Source organism: Haplochromis burtoni, unplaced genomic scaffold (genome assembly GCF_018398535.1).
Source record: "Haplochromis burtoni strain Fernald_Lab_line unplaced genomic scaffold, NCSU_Asbu1 Contig_28, whole genome shotgun sequence".
In the NCBI taxonomy this organism is placed as follows: Eukaryota; Metazoa; Chordata; class Actinopteri; order Cichliformes; family Cichlidae; genus Haplochromis; species Haplochromis burtoni.
Genome location: NW_024582389.1, coordinates 2921129 through 2937625, shown reverse-complemented (window position 1 = coordinate 2937625; position 16497 = coordinate 2921129).

The window sequence follows — 16497 nt, the reverse complement described above, 5'->3', positions numbered from 1 at the left end:
GGTTTTGAACCACAAGTAATGACATAATGGTAACTGTAATGTGAATTTAGTACAATTGTGCATTTAAGTACTCTTTCACAGAATGCAATGTGTTTATCAAACAATATAAACACTCAACACCCTTGAGAATTTTACAACTCTAGCAATTCATATTTTATCTTCTACTTACTTGGAGCAGCTGCCAGATAAAACGTACAAATGTTCACACAATGCACGACTGCAAAACTGCATTAAAGAATACAAAATCTTTTAAATATATTTTAAAATATCCACATTCAACCTCCAGTATCTGTCTGTTTTTCCTTTACGCTGCTTCAAAGGAGAACAGAAACCTTTTACCGAGGGCTGAAATCCTGATATTACCTTCATTTTCCAACTTTCCAGTTTATGATCAATTTTAGCGTTTAAAGTGACGAAATGCTGACTTGTGTTTAGCAGAGCACAGCGAGCCCATGTTTCTGTTGAATCCCTACCTAACTTATGGAGTCAGCTATCCAGCAGATAATTATTAACTTATGCATGTGAAATCTGCAAAACCTCATGGCTTGGAAGAGACACTTTCATCTCGTGTTGCTTCATGTCGCGTTGATACGCAGCAGATGACATCAGCGTGGGGATACAAGCTTTAGGTTGGCAGCGGGTGAGTGCAGCTGAGTATACTGGCGCAAAAGTGCACAGTAAACTGAAACGGGAGCTAGGCAGTTTAGATTAAACAACAGGCTGGAGAATAGTGCAGAGATCTGTCAAATAAATCCATTATTTTGTATTTAAATACTATCAAATGCTTGATCGAAATTTAGATGCAACAATTAGATCAGCAGCAGAACAATGACATAGCTGGCACCTTACACATACTGACAAGCACATAAACAACGCCACAAGACAGCAAAGACATTTACTCATAACATGTATGCTAGCTAATGAGGAAACAATACAATACAAGGTAGAGGCCAAGGGCTGATTCGACTAGCTGGGCCACCGAATATCAAGGAGCACAGCAAAAATATCATTACACAAGCTGTGCTGTGAGCAAGCAGTCAAATTATGTCATTGGACTGTGCTGTCTGATTGTGCAGCCAGTCTGAACTACTTTGCATCCTTCAATTTGATAAAAACAAAAACAAAACAACAACAACATTTAAACCGCAGCATTAGTATAGGCTGGTTGCCCTGAGAGGTCAATTGGACTGCAACTTTAGAAAAAGAAAAAAAAAACAGCAAATAGAAAAATGCTGCAAAAGAACACAAAAAACACACAACGCAACAGAAACGGGGAAAAGAACACCAGAAACAGAACAAAATAAAATAAATTTTTAAAAAAATCCCAGAAAACAGGCGTTTTTTTGGTGAGACGACAACACAATGGAATGATTGCAAAGTGACAAGCTAACAGTAAACCGCTAATAGCTAACATGAATCAACAGCATTATATGAAACTGCAATCAAAACGCACATTAATTAATTATTTTTCTCCCTCACAACACGGATGACTACGCTGCTTCTTTTGAGCTCAGCACAATCCTTTGCATGACTTTGTTTCTGTCAGTTTTTTGACTGTTTTCTACAGTCATTGGTTCCGTAGCTGGTCCCTCAACTTATCCGGTCTTTATGTGATGACGTGACAAATTCTGCTTCCGGGCCCAAAGTAGTCTGTTGTGTTTTTAACATGTTTTAATGCTTTGTATCTTGTTCTATTTAATCTCAACAAGCCCCTAGTGATCACTGTCGGCTTCTCTCGGTTTTTATTACCGCTAATGATTTTAAAGTTCAGTTTTTAAACCCTTACGATGTAACCATTTTCTGTTTTCATGGATGCCTGGACGTTGACGTTGACTTAGGGACCTGCAGCAGAGTTTGGGCCCAGACATGGTCAATGACGTCAGACTTAAAGACCGGATTGTGTCGCCAGAAACACTTACATTTTGCTTTGTGATTTTTCCCCCCATTTCTGTCGTGTTTTATTCAACTTCTATTGCATTTTGTGTGCTGTTGCAGCATTTTTCAACTTGCTGGGTTTTTTTAAGTTGCAGTAAATTTGATCTCTCATGGCCGCTGCAGCATAGGCTTAAAAAAAAGAAAAAAAAGAAAAGAAAAAGTGCCTTTCAAAGATTTCACTGGGGTGAATTAGCTTCTTAAATGACAAAAAAAATCTCTTCATTTCATTATCAGTGTGATGAGGGGCATTGCTTGCAAAGTTGATGTAAATTTATGTAGTTTAACACACAAAATTGTGTCATTGACAAACTGAAGATATTAACCAAGTTCCCAGACTGGCAAGAATCTTCCAGAGCTACCTATTTCAAGAGAAAAGTACACAGTCTGAATAATAATAACATCAAAGCATTTGGCCAGAAAGTTATGGCTATATGTCAGCATGGTAAATGCACCTTGATTGCACATTAAACACCACAGCTCCAAATTGCAGAATACATCAGCCCATGTTACTGTGTTTGGGTTAAAGATATAAATCTTTGTCCTGTAGCAGAGTACAAATCCATCTACAGTGTACATTTTGACCTGCTCATGTTTTTTAAAGCACATAAACATTGTGTGCTTGTGTGTGTGTCTGTCAGAGCCAGAAGTCAGCTTTTTCCTTTTTACAGGTTATGAAAATTAACATGGGTCATGTGCCGTGTTTCTTCAGCCGAATGCTGCTTGGCCCTGAGCTACTGTTTGCCTTTGAGATGGAGAGATAGACTGCTGCTTGTTGTGGTTTGTTGACTACCTACATGCAAATATATAGGCCAGGGTCACACCACATGGTTTTGTTATTCTTTGTTTTTTACTAGTTTTATATGAGAGGCAATAACTCACTCAACAGAGAGAGCCTGCTGGTTTAAATCCCCCACAATGCAATGTCTGGGTCGAAGAAAAATCAGCAAACTGCAGGACAAATTGCTCCTGAGGAATAATGAAAAAAACCCCAACTTTACTTGAGTAATTTAGTTAGACAATAAAACTTGATAAAATCCCACGTGCATTCAAACCAAGTCTCTTCCTCTCTCGTGTGTCGACCAATCTTGTTCTCTCGTCTGCAAATCTAGTCCCTGTAACACCCTACGTTCCCACTGAGTCATATTATTTCCATATTTATGTCGGCAGCAGCCCCTCTCTTTGATCTGCTGCCTTGTTCAGAGGCTGATCCTGTTATGGCTTGTTCCTGTAAATACTTTGAAGTGCTCCGGGATTAGAAGATTGCGGACCCAATGAAAAAACAAACAGCTCTTTACACACATTCATTTATAAGGCCCCTTAAAACACACACAAAAATCATTTGGTAACAGTAGATGGAAGTTTACTCTGTAATTGTTGGTAATTGTGGAGGCTCTGTTTGTGGGTTCTGACAGAGCGAGATTCTGAGAGACTGAACTCGGGTGTATTTAGCCTTTGAAACTTGACAGCAGTTGGGATTTGCTCACAGGAACCATCTTTCTGCTGACCATTTGCTTGATGTGGGAAATTTAAGTGAACACTAAGCATGCACAGTTGTCTGAATTTGACAACTGCATGATGGAACATACTGAATCACATCCTATATACAAAACATACAAACAAGACTCAGTTTGTGCTCAAGCAGTCTAAAATATTACATCCACTTTTCCTAAACAGTTTCCCTGCCCTGACTTTTGTGACTATGGACGCTGGTATGAGGTCTCAGAAAGATGTAAGGACGGATTTATAAAGATTTCGTAAGGATTTCCGTAGCAACCACTGGTTACCAGAGGGTCACTGGTGCCTGTGGCGTTTATCATTATCATTATCTCTTTTTCATTTAGAAGAGTGGTCAAATGCTAAAGCACACGAGAACAGAAATAGCAAAGCAGGGATCCTCTGAACTAAACGTCATCGTGTTGACACTGACAATGTTGGTAGTACAGTGTTTACCATCTTCATGAGATCAGTTTAGGCTGAGGGGTATAATGATGCCACTAGAGTGACAAATGGTCCCGGGAACGAAATTTAAATTCCACTCAAATTCCACTCACAGATTAATCCAATAGTGGTCACAATACTACAATTCTAATACGCTGACTAACTTTCAGTGTACAGACTCTGAAAGTCACAACTATGTGATAAAGACTGTATAAAGATGAATGTGGACACCATCACATCAGCCACTGATTTGTGGACAGCTGTTTGGAGGCCTTAGGCTCACCATTTGACCATCTCAGCTCTTTTCAAACCAAACATGACGAGCAAGGGGCAAGGAGTGGATCTGCCGAAGACATTAAAAACACTACACAATGCGATCCCCTGTTTTGTCACTTATTTTACTCTAAATGTGACCACGAGTTATCAAATAAAAATGATCCAATAAGAATAACTAATCAAAGCCATAAACAGATTGCCATCTGTAAATATTTTGCTAAACATTTTTCTCACAGTGCTTTCAAAATTAACGTGTTAACGCAAATTAATCCGCTATCACGGTCACCGCAATTAACATTTTTAATGCAATTAAAATTTTTAATGCAATTAACGCATCTGGAGTGCAGAAAAATCCCTGAAATGTTTCTGTCAACGCATTTCGGGCAGTTTCTCCAAGTAGAGTTACCTTCGCACATGCGCAAATGGGCAGTTGATCTGGTAGTGACGGGCGGCCGAACCGATCAACTCAATGTGGAGGATGATAAACGCACATTGGCCCTCTCGATGGGAAATTTGGTTCCTCGTTTCAAGGACTTGAAGTGCCTCCCCAAGAGTGACAGAGAGAGAGTGGATAAATAATTACAGAGTTTTTTCTTAGTACGAATGTTCAAGATGTTCAATAAACATGTTAAGTGCATATATTTTGCCTTTTTTCTTAAGTCTGTTTGCTCATGCAAAATGAAATGGGACTAATGTAGGATAAAAATGAATGATATTTAATCGTGATTAATCAAAATTAATCCACAGTAACAATGAATCCGATTACGTTTTTTAAATGCTTGAAAGCACTAACATATATATATTAGTGTATATTTACCTATTATTAAAATGTTTTTTAAAAAGTTGTATTTCACAGGAGAGAGCCTGTGCTAAAAGACTGAAGAAAACTATTCAAATTCTCTTTGAATTTAAGCATTTAACATTCTTTGTGTTTATTCTGCATTTACTTCATTATATTGCATAAATGTCTGTTACAAGCTTAAATATAAAGTTGAAAAAATGTAATTGCAACCAGGCTATTGATCAAGTAATTGTGATTAATAGCGATTAACTAATTAATCTCACAATTTTCTGTAATTAATCTTTTTAATCTACTGACAGCACAATTTCCCCTGTATTTTCCTCACAGACCTCTACCCAGTTCAGCTTACTCTGGCAAGTCGCACACCTTTGGACACACTGCATACTGCAGGTCAGAGTCATTCGTCAGGGACAACAATCATTAGCACCAAATCTATTGTTAATCTGTTCTTAAACAATCTGCTGATCTCTCCCCAACCGTCACGGCAGATGGCCCCGCCCCTCCCTGAGCCTGGTTCTGCTGGAGGGTTCTTCCTGTTAAAAGAGAGTTTTTCCTTCCCACTGTCGCCAAAGTGCTGCTCATAGGGGGTCATATGATTGTTGGGTTTTTCTCTACCCTCCTAAGACCTGCATCCACATATGTGGACATCACATTTTGGGGTATTTAGACCAAAACACTAAATTTTGCTTTAAACGAATATCCTCATATGTGGCTCTCATTTTTCTTAGAAACAAAAATCAGGTTTAAAAAAAAAAATCTGGTAATTCTTTGTTTTTACATTCATCAGGTCCCAATGAGCCCAAATATCAAAGAGAAATTAAAAATGCATGCCATGAAAGAGTTCAGGTCTTAGGAGGTTAAATGTGTTATTGTAGGGTTTACCTGATTTGGCGTTGTGATTTGGCAATAAATAAAACTGAATTGAAGTGAAGTGAATTGAATCCGGTCCTTAAGTGATGACGTGATGAATCCTGCTTCTGGGCCCAAAGTAGTCTGCATTTAATAAGGCTGTTGTGTTTTTAATGTTTTAATGCTTTGTATCTTGTTCTGTTTAATCTCAACAAACCCCTAAAAAACAGTCAGTGTTCAGTGTCAGCTTCTCTCGGTTTTTATTACTGCTAATCATTTTAAAGCTCAGTTTTTAAACCCTTACGATGTAACTACAGCCCAGCCCATGCAGCAGTACATTAATGACTAACCTCATATTGTAGATGGATTATCTCGGTGGTTCTCCTGTCTGACGTTTGGTCCGTTTACAGCATCCTGCCATGCGATTGCATTTGCCCCTAACCATTGGGAACCCTCACGTTAACTTTAATCGAGTGGGGAAAAAAAGTCCTCCGTCCGGTAGCCTTCGTCCTCCGGCTTCACTGTTTGTATTATACTAACATAGCTGTGTCGCTAGCGATCGTGCAGCACATCATTATATACCAGCTAGCCCAACTGCAGTAACCCTACAAACGTCGCTGCGGTTTCCTGTCTTCATTTATGTTGGAAGTGATAGCAGAGCTGTATGCTTTTAATTAGTTTCATAAATCCCTCAGTCAGAATATGGTATATTATATTTAGCAGGAAGCTAGTGCTAACTCCCTGCTAACTGTCACACCGATCATTTTATTACAGATGAAAGAATTTAGACAGTTTTTCAACTCTCAGTAATGCTGCAGTGATCATTTGACTTAGAGACCTGCAGCGGAGTTTGGGCCCAGACATGGCTAATGACGTCAGATTTAAAGATAGAAAATGTCAACGATTCCTAATCCGAGACCAGTAAATCTATAAATGTATGAACCAAAATTCATCTAATAATTGTTGAGATATTACTATCTAGACTAAAGAGGTGATAGACTAACATTGCCATCCGTAAAGCCATACTACTATAAAAGCACACACACCAACTGCATTCATGAGGGGTGTGGATCCAGAGAGCAGACTTGAGTGAGCACAGGTGTACTCTGATCCTCTCTATCAGCCCTTTGAATCAACCGATCTGCCTCGTCTTACAGTGAAAGAAAAAACTTCAATTACATCAAACTACAGCTTTCCTCACTATTCTGAGAACAAAGACACCATCATCCTTTTAAGTGACAGAAAGACAAATATAAAAACAGAGAGTCAACAAAAAGAGGAATGTGCGGTGGTTCCAGCTCTGCATCCACTTGTACTTGTCAAGATATGCGACGATTTCTTCTCTTCTCTTTTATAAAAGCCTGTTAACTGTCGCACAAATAGTGACCGCAGCTGTTTCGTGACATTCTTTCTCTTGTCGTTTCATTCCCATCGTTCTTTAATTGGCTTCTGTTTGTGTCCCCCTCTCATGTGGTCTCTCTGCACTCAGCTTAAATGAATGTACATGCAGGCTCGCTCAGAGAGGAGGAAGAAAGAAAAAAAAAAGTCAAGCCTTGTATGAGTTTTTCAGTGGTGGCGGTTTAAATGTTATAGGTCAAAGAAATTATTATCTTTAATTCTGAGGCTGTTGGTCTCTTGATTTTCAGTTGCTGTGTGTGGGTGACCTCATCCACTTTACTGCACATTTCATCGCATATTTCCTGTCCTTTTGCCACTTGATCTGTGGTCTATCACCCTTCATCGTGTGGTCTCCTTCTGACCAAATCACCAAGCTGTGTAAATTGCACACTCGGGTAGACAAAAGAGAAGGGTATCATTTTGACTACTGTATGCTAGGCACAGTACTAAATGAATGAAATGCTTCTAGTGAATGAAATGTATTTAACTGTAGTGAACCAGATGCACTCTCCCTTTTTTAAATTTTTTAAATTAAAATAAAGAAGTTTTTTGATATTCTAGAGTAAATAAATATATAAATGTATAAAGACAACCATAACCAAGAGGAAATTCCCTCCTTTTGGACAGCTTATGAAATGTTTTATCCTACATTCAAGTTTATCATGAACTTGAATATAAGCATCCTAGTAAAAAGAAGTTAGCAACAAAACAAGAATAAGAATAAAAAGTGTCCAATTGTAAAAGAACTCGACGTGGTAACGGGCAAAAGCAGAAACACACATTGTAGCCATTTACCGCAACGGAGCCACAGAAGCAAACCATTTTTATTATGTGAATAAGCCAAATAAATGGATACTGCATAGCAAAGAGATTGTGCACAGGAAGTGTAACCAGTAAGGCCTTATTGTGTTTTTTGGACATGTGTCACTTTACATTCCAACTCACAAACCAAGGGCTTGTAAAGATAGTATAACGACAAACACAGACAGCAACCGGAATAAAAACAAATCTCCTTAAGGCACAGGCAAACACACAAACACATAGACGTTTACTGGAAGAGTGACAGAGGATTGCGATGAGAGAGAAAAAAAAAAAACAGAGAAAAACAAGTGGGCAAAAACCACTTTGGGAAAAAACACCCTATATTATCAGGGGTGGAGATCTGCCACAAGCACATTCCTGATTCAATACTCACTTCATCCCAAGCTATTTCAATATTGGTAAATACTGCAGTGTATTCAGGGACTAGGGATTGCGCTATACCCGGCAGACATAACACCTTACTGAGAGAGACATAATATTGCGGTTGTAGTGTAAAACAGGAGATGTTAATAAAAAAATGGAAAAAAAAAACAAAAAACCCAAAAGAATGAAACAGAAAACAAGTCATATACCCATATATGTATGTATGACCATATCAGGAATTTAAGTTATACCTCATATTCACTTAAATAAGCTGTAAACAAGCTGGGTCAGGCAGTTTCTATGAACTATAAGTCTGAGAAAAACAAAACATTACGCATAACTGATGAAGTGTGCGTCCAAATGTTGTGCCTTTGCGATTGTTCTGTGGAAATGCACACAGTAATTTTGTCAGGCTGTAGAATGCAGTTTGGAAGTCTGCCTGGCCAAAATAGAAGCTCGATACATTTTCATTACTCAGAAAAAGAAAAAAAACACAAGACTTTAGAAAGTGAAAATATCAGTACCGAACGTCTCTGGGTGTGTGCTCCTTCCCACGGAATAAGACTGACTCTAATAGACGGCTTGCTTTACGCACACCTTCATAAACATACTTTGGCACGCTGCTTCTTCACTAATTTCCTAATCCTGAATGAATGAACCCCTCCACTGTCTTAAACTGCAGCTGCAGCTGATGATGAAAGTCCTCTGCGGCTTGGGTGAGTCCAAACAAACTAGTTCTCCACCTGATGCAGTTTCTGGTTAGCGTCCAACACTGGCAGTGAAGAACAACAGCCAGGGTGGAGTCTGGAGCTTATCTGACTGCGGGACAGGAGAGTCTCTTGGGAAGCAGCGGAATGACAGAGGTGTGCCACAACAGCAGCTGAGGATTGTCCACGAGTAAAGAGACTGTGTCGTTCTCTCATACAGACGAAGAAATAAAACTAAGATGTGAAACACAGTTGTGCAGCCGTTAATATACGAGGACGCACCACCCAAAATAAAATGTATAAGAAAGACTGATGAGTTTGTGTGCGCGTTTTGGGGGGATAAATAAAGAGGAAGCGTGAAAAAAAGTGTCAGACTGACACGTTCAGGTGGTGAAAGGTCACAACAAGCTGAACCTTTCACTTTCCACTCGAGGTCGCCACTAGGAGGGCTGGAAAGGAAGTACTTTATTGTTCTGGGCTGTGAGCTCTTTGCCAGCACTGTTAGGAGCTCTAAATCTCTCTCTCTCCCTCACACACACACACTGTGGGTCATTCAGGGCTGCCTGAGCCAGATACTGCATGCATGGCCTGAACAGATTTTTCCCCTGGTAAAGTCTTTATCCTAGACGCCTCACCAGTCTATTCCTAGAGGCTGCTGAAATGGAAAAGACGAGGTGGGTTTTATTTCAGACCATTTTATGATGCAAACTAATGTATATGAAAAGACATCACCTCATAAACCAATAGAGTTCCCTTGTTCATGCACCTACTTAGTGCACCACACAAGACATTTCACATGAAACATGAGAGCTGCAAAATCCATTGAGATAATGACAATGACCTGTGAATACCGAACAGTGAAGGTGTGATTACATTATTGGAGCAGAATCAATTAGTCGAATAACCGGTTATGCTGACAAAAATCGTATTAAAAAATAAAATCAAATATAACAGTTATATCGAATATATATTTATTAGGTTTTGGTTTGGTTGTCATAAAACCAGCATTTTGTATAATTTAAAAAAAATAACCAGGGGGATCAGCTGTTTTACATTACATACTGCAACTTTCAGCTGCTCCCTTCTCACAAGTGGTCACTTCATATATTTATATCATTTTATTTTATTTTATTTTATTTACACTGGATGCCCTTCCTGGACCGACCCCAAGAGATCTGTGTCCGCTCCTGGGACTGAACCACAGATCTTTGGCTTGTAAGTCTTACAATTAAACTCCTATAAGACATGTAACACATTTTAACTCTTCCAACAATAGTACTGTACTATACAACGCTGAGGCACCTGCATTTTGTTCAAGCATTTTTACACTATTCTACTCTTAATTTGTAACTACTTTATTGATCAGATATTGGTATTTTTCTGATTTTGTAAAACAACTAAAATTACAATATAAAGCACCATCAGGGGACTACTTACTTTTATTTTTCTTTCTTTATTCTATTCTTAAACTTTTTTGAGTAACAGTTTTAACTGTTTTCAACTTTGGATATTAAATAAAAGCTCGTAAAAATAGTAGATGATCAAATCTACTCCACCACAATCAGCTACAGAAGAAAATGTAATGAAAGCGTTGTATCAGAACCGGCTGTCTGTCAAAGCAGTTATCAACAATTATTGTGGAGTTTTTACCTTAAGTCTAAATCTCCATGAAAGGACTGTTGATGTGATTTGGAGCAAATTCTCTTACACGTCTTATATATATTTGAGCTTACTTGCTTTTACTTATTTTTATGTTACTTTATTTTGAATGTGAAACTATTACTGATTCTACTGTAACAGTTTAAAAAAAAATTGATACTAAATAAAAATCAGAGCCAAAAGTAAAACGGTGGATGATCAAATCAGCTTTGTCACAATCAAAGGAAAATTCTGCCCCAGCTCACATGTAAATCTTCAGTACTTCTAAACAACCCTCTTGAACTTTCAATAAACTTTGCAACGCATGTGTGTCTAATTCAAACCTTTAAAACCAGATTCAAATCTTATTTGACCACAATCTAGACCTGAACAGTAGGTGTTCCTCATTGATTCAATATAAACTCTGGTAAGTGTCAGTGTGAGAGGTAGCAGAGAGGAGTGTGATGATGATAACCTCAAATGAATTCTCCTCTCTCCACCCTCCTCCACAGTTTATTAGTTTAGGCCAGAGGCCACTTGTAGCCTTGCAGAGTGGACGGTAATTGTGTGCGTGCTCCTTAAGCACCGACCGCAGCAATAATAGACTGAATTATACAATAAATTCCCTCCAGATGTGCTCCCTCCACTCCCACCCACCCACTCCAATTTGACAGTTCGCACACCCACAATCTGCACAAGGAGGCCTCCATCCACACACACACACGTGCACTCACTCACCCATACACACACACACACACACTTACAAATGTGCATACACACATGCAGCGGCTTAGTTGCAGTGTTTGCATTGTCAGATTGTTTCCATACTGGTGTTAGCTTGCTGTGTTTCCTCACTGCTGGTGTAATTACGAGTCGTATTAGCTGATAGTGTTTTGCTAACCCTCCTAATAAATGTCCTCCTGCCTCGGAAACCTCACAGAGAGTCCATTCAATAATAAGCAGCCTTTCTAATGCCCAACACTATCAGATCCTGACATATGCACAGCCTGGTGTTTATAAGTATTCACATATCACTGACGTCTGCTGTTGAAAAGAAATGAAACTTTTTCCTGAAAATTTTTCACTAGCATTATGAATGTAGCACTTGGAAGAAAATTATAGTGAAAGTACATCTTGCAGAAAAAACAGAGCCACCCTGCATGGGAATCTGCCCATCTATTTCTGTCTTACAGAGGAGGCAGGAAATGAGGAGGATAAGGACAAGAAGAAGAAAGAGAAGGAAAAGAGTGGTCAGAATAATTATTATGTACACTGCAGCTGAAATGTGAGTCAAGTGTGTGTGTGTGTGTGTGTGTGTGTGTTGGGGGGGTAACTCAGCCTACATAGAAACTGGGTTTCATATTTTCTTATGGCTAAATATTGCCCAGCTCTCAGCCAGCGTTGTGCTGATGCAGGAGGATGGTGAGAGAGAGGACCACCAGCTAAACTGGCTGCAGTTACACTTTCTCTCCCGCTTTGCTGCTGTGAAAATCCCAGTGCCAGCCTGCACAGTGCCACCCAGTGTTCACATGGGTAAGTAATCATGGTCAAACTGCTGGTGAAATGTGAATATTTACTGGAATAAAAGTAGAGAAACCTTACTATAAAAAGATAGTTATTATGCAGAAGTATAAATATAAAAACGTATGAAATACTAAAATATGTAAGGTGGCTTTTAATCTTGGAGCTGATTAAGTTGGCTGTTACTTTTCAGGTGGTTTTGTATACTTTTATACTATTTTAACCTTTTTGCTTAAGGGCTTTATAATGTGTTAATTTTTTATGTATGTGCTATTAATTAATAATATTAATAATAATAATAATAATAACCTAGTATGGGAGGAAATGTAGTTGAGTAGAACTATACATTACAATTACAGTTAATGTATATATGTATGCTATACACTGAATTTATATTGTGTATATGAAGTGAATACATCACAACATATTTGCTTTTCCCACTGTTTTTCAAAGCAGAGGCACAAGGACCCTGAAATAAAACTTTTTGTGATAACTAATTTTGTTTATCGCAAAAAAACAAAAAACAAAACCTATCACAGCTTAAAAACTGATTTATAGCTTTAAATGCACATCAGTTATTCTTATTATGTAATTAATGCCTTTTTAATTTTAATAGTTAATGTTATTAACTATTAAAATCTTTTTTTTCTTGCAAAGTTAGGGTCAGCTGAGAATTACATCCACTGCAGATTGTTTTAATCATTTAAACACTTGAAGGCAATGATGTACAGAACAGAACATATACAGGGTTTAGCCCTTACATATTTACATTTTGATGGTTTTCATCAGATTCTGTACAAACGGCAATTTTTTCTTTGTGTCTGCATTTTTTTAAACATCCATTTTTATGAATGCCACCACCACTAATAAATGTAATAAAAATGAAACTTCTAACACTAAAACAATGAAATAATAATAATAATAAAATGTCACAGAAAGCCACCACTCTTCCCAGATCTTAGCCGACGGTGTTAGCGTTGCTGCGCTGTCACATGGTGATATTGTGTTTGCCAGGTGAGAGCCTGGCCGGACTAATCAGTAAAGGCAGAGTAATTTGCCCGCAGACATGTTCCAGAGCAGAACTCCCCAGTGCTTTGCTCAACCTGCTGTCCCAGGTGGCTTTAATGCCTGAATGGCCCCTTTACCTGCTCCGAACTACAAGGAATTCAAAAAAAGAGACGTCATAACAGGAAACAGGAACAGGAAAGAGACTTGGCGCACTCTGAGGAGGCCAGGTGCAGAGTTTGGCTCAACTCTCAGCTGCTCTCTGGCTTGTGCAGGCAAGAGGGCGGCTGCTGGTAGCGGAGGTCTTTTCATCGCCAAGGTTCTTTATCAAACCCCTGGGTCTAGTTTGCTCTCCTGTTGCTCCTGCTTGGTGGGTTGCCGTTATAAATTAGGCTGCAGGAGATGTTGGGAGCTCCCTCGCGGATCCTTTCCCGATTACTGCGCACGCAGAGTGTCAAATGAAATATCAGCTACACAGTGCACCATTTTTTTTTAATTACCAGGAGGCAGCTCGTAAAAGCAGCATCGTGAGCAAGGGTGGTACGCGTTCCTTTTTCTGGTGTGTTTAAAGCTACATCTCGCTGCTCGCTTTCTTTCCTGAGCCGCATCGCTCGAGGATATTTAACCACTATGTTGAAGGAAAAAGATGGCCTACATAACAGCTACTTCAATTTATTTGAGTCACTCACTAATGATCGCTTGTAAGATAGATTTCCTTCATCCTTTCCGAGCTTACTCTTGGAAATTTACTACCCCAGTTCACTGTCTGTACAGCGAAGGGAACAAATTAATTTACAGCCGTGCTGACCGGTTTAGAACATGATGACGTTGGGAGGAAAGAATTACTTTTAGCTTGCCCTTAAAAGCCACACCGTAAAAACGTGTGAAAGAGACGAAATCAGACACTAATATTGCAATTTTCTAAATTGCCAAGATTTACAGCCCAGACATCTTTTTCCACCTGAAGATGCATACAGTGACAATATTAGCTCTACAACATATGCACAATTAATTATTTGAAAGCCCACTAAGTTGGGGTTGTATTTATTTTTGAGTGGTTGTCAGCTAAGTTCGTCATTGTGGCCGCCTGGGTGGCCGCGGCCTCTGCCAAAGATGCCCTCGCTGTGTTTAATCTTTGACATTTATTTGTTTGTTTTGTGAATGAATATGCAAGCTGGAAAGACCTATTAGTTCCAGTGTATCCTCATTACAGGGGGCCGTTCATCCTGCTAGACTGTGGTTGGTCGAGCAGTCGTTCCTACAGACCAATGTCCAGACATCGCCTGGCAACCCTCGCTTTAGCCCACGACCATTCACTGCTCTCTGCCAACCAGAATCCAGATCTGGCACAATGAGGCTCAACTCGAAGCCACGCTGGCATCGCAGCCGCAAGCTGGGCCTAGAAGAGTTCACGTTTGTATCAATATTTTGAAAAATCAAAAAACTCAAACTCTCAGTGAACCACCTAAATAGGGAGGGCGTCGTGATGGTTTTAAATATTGACTTTTTTATTTGCACATTTGTTGTTGTCTCTCATAACAGTTCCAAGGGCTATGAGCTTGTTTGTATATGCATGTGTGTGCGCGCGTGTGGTTTATTGGTTCCTTCTCTGTAGCATCCACGAGGCCTCTAAGAACTGGCCTCACCTCATCTGGCAGCCATTACCTGCACACATGCTCCTGTCTGAAGGTTGATCTGCTGGGTTAAACAAATCCAGGCAGTGCAGTGTGGCTCGCCAGGAGTCAGCTCCATACATCAGCTGTGGAACAGCCAACATGACAGGGTTAGAGCTGGCTACCGTTAGCCGCGTGCTATCACTGATCATCCTTTGCCAAATACGCTCCAAAATGACAAGCTCGCTTTAGTTCAGGCGCTGATTTCGGCCATCAAACTCACTGAAATGTGTGACTTCTGCTTACGGTTTTGGAGGAGGGAAACGGGCTCCCGAGTTTCCCACTGCAAAGATGTGACACAAATCATTTCTCATGTATGAAGTTCCAAACTAAACAGTAACAGGCATATAGTCTTGGTATTGAATGTGGAATTCAGTAATTATCTGCAGCAATATGCTTTATCCAGCGTTTTGCTGCGAGACGGGGAATAAACGCAGCGCTCTCTCAGCGGGGACGGCACGGAATTGACAATTCGACCAAGTTTGTGGCGTCTGATTCGATTCCGCTCCCAATCAAAAGCGTGTGAGATTCCATTTATGTTTATTACATTTCCTGTTTCTCACTTCATCACGTTGGAATTGAAACTGACAGGGTAATTATCATTTCACCCTAAATTGATCCCAATCCATGTGGGCTGGCTCCAAACACGGAGACACGAGAGGGGGAAAAAAGCGAGAAAAAAGAAGCAGCATTCTGGGAGAATTTGGCGATGGTTCAGTCATCTGTAATACGTATCGCTTGAAGGGTGGGGAGAGATGGAAGGAGAGAAGCAGGGAGGGGAAAAGGAAGGGGAGACGTTTGGAGATTGCGTTGCGGGTGTTCCCTTGATGTCCCCCTGACAGGAACCAGATTGGGAGCCGCGCGGCGTCGGCGCTTTGGCTTTTTATTCGTCTGGCTCCGCCGGGTTTTTCCTGGCCTGAGCAGGCCCGGTTCTGAGACGCTGCGGCCCACTCGTGGAGCCAGCCTGTAGTTTAAGTGAGAATAACAAATGCTAGAAAAAATAATAGGCCTACAAAGAGAAAAAGAGACGAGCAGCACAATCCTACTATTGTTCGCGGTAGCTAGGCAGAAAGCACAGTCGAGCCACGTCTTTGGGACATTTTACTGGCTCTAATAAAGAGTGTGTGGTCCCTGTTTTGGAGAGGTCTGCCAGACTGACAGATATGCTCCACAGTAGTATTGGATGGTTCCGTATCATGTATTTTGACTTGTGTTACTTGGCACAGCTCAGGCGAGACCTGTCATTCATCATGCTTTTTCCGAGCCGAAAGTAGTGGGCCGAGTTGCTTATGATGGCATAGTGTGCAACACGTTGAATAAGTAATGGTAAAGGTGCTCGTGGATAGTGGCGGACTCAGAGAGCCGTCACTCCAAAGAACTTGCACATAAAGTGACACAGTCGTCCAATCTGACACACGTTTAAACGTACGGGTGATGGTGTGTGTGATTTTATTAACAAGAAAATATTTATCCATGTCGGGGAGCAATAAATCTGTACATTACTTACTATAGGCTGACTGAATGTATTCTGAATCAGATGTTGCAGTTACACACATGTAGTTTAGCAGCA